A 1829-nucleotide genomic window follows, 5' to 3' on the forward strand; every position below is an offset into this window, starting at 1 on the left:
GTTATTGAGTATTAACTTCACATAAGAATAATTAATAACTCTATATGAGTTTCAACCATAAAGATAATGGTATTTTTTATTGAAATGCAAAAATAATACATATATATAAAAAATCAACTACTAAATTATTTATTATATATTTGTGTCAATTTATATTTTGTATTTTAATATATATTCAATACAGGTAGCTAATTTGCAAACTGCATTTTGTATATACATAATATAGTTGATTTCATTAATTATTTAATATTTTTTAAATTTTTTAAATTTAAAAATAACTAATTTAAATTAACGAGAAAAACATGTTAATTTTTCAACCATACATACTACAATGGAATTGATATTTTGTAATTTCATTATATAAGGTACTATATTGATTCTCTTAAATTTAATACCTTATAAATTATATAGGTAATAATAAAATGATTTCACATTGTTATTGATTGACAAAAATTTAAGTTATCTATTATTTTGATAGTTAATCACTATAATTTCTGTTTTGCTAATTTTTAACTCAGAATAACTTAAATTGAACTTATAAATCAAAATAATAAGACTTAATTTATAAGTATTATTAGTATTAAACAAATTTAATTATATGAGTATTCACATCTTTTATCATATTAGTGAAAGTGTTTGACTCAATAATTTAGTATGGAATCACATACTAATTCATAAACTCCAAACATTTGATTTAATAATAATATAAAAGCATTCATATTAATAATAATAATACATAATATTTAAACTCAAAAAGCTATATATCATATCTTAATATGTTAAAAAGCAAATAAATACAACCCAAATTATAGATTAACAAACTATATATTTAGCAACACTTCTTACTAAAAAATTATTTATGTCTAAATTTTTTTTCCCCATTGGATACCAACATAAACAACACTACAACTTGAAAAATATATTACTATATCTCTTTCTAAAGTAGATTTAGACAACTATGTGGTGGATAAAAACATATAAAAACCAAAACACTCACAAGAAAAAAACAAAATACCCACAAACGAAAATCAAAACATCCATAAAATGCCATACAAACCCAACAAAGGAACAAAACTTCAAAAAAAGAAAAAAAAAAAAATATATATATATATATATATACAAGAAGATAAGAATAAATTCTTTTATATATACTAATATAGGCCTTATTAATATTATTATTATTACCACCAATATAATTATGATAATGACTTTGTGCATTAGTGGAAGAAGTGGAGTAATATTGCTCTTCTTGAGAAAGGTTCTTCATTAAGAGCCTCCCATTACTCATCATCATATCTTTGTTCTCTTCATTATTATTGTAACCTAAATAATCTTGGATCATTGAACCATTCAGGTTTGGCTTCAAGTTATCATCACCAACCCTAATACAATGAATATATGCATCATTAATTAATACATTTTGAGACGGAAATGTTTGGTAACAAAAAAAATTATCCAAAAAACAGTCATAACTTACCTTATTTAGTATTCATTAATTGTTGCGACAATTAATGAATACTAAATAAGGCAAGTTCTGGCTGTTTTTTTTGTCTCCCTAGTATTATCTTAAAAAAGATATTACAGGATAAAAGATTATATTTAGTAATATTAACTGAGAGAAAAGTTTAAATAGATTTTTTTTTTTGTCACAACAACAACAATTATTATTATTATTGTTGTTGTTGTTGTTGTTGTTGTTGTTGTTGTTGTTGTTGTTGTTGGTTGAGTTATAAATTGTAGATAAAATTTTTATTTATCCATCTGCTCTAAGATTTTCGTTTAGGTTTTTTGTTTCATCTTTTATTTCTAGATTTTTTTAAAGTCAAAAT

Source organism: Arachis ipaensis, chromosome B03, assembly GCF_000816755.2.
Source record: "Arachis ipaensis cultivar K30076 chromosome B03, Araip1.1, whole genome shotgun sequence".
NCBI lineage: Eukaryota > Viridiplantae > Streptophyta > Magnoliopsida > Fabales > Fabaceae > Arachis > Arachis ipaensis.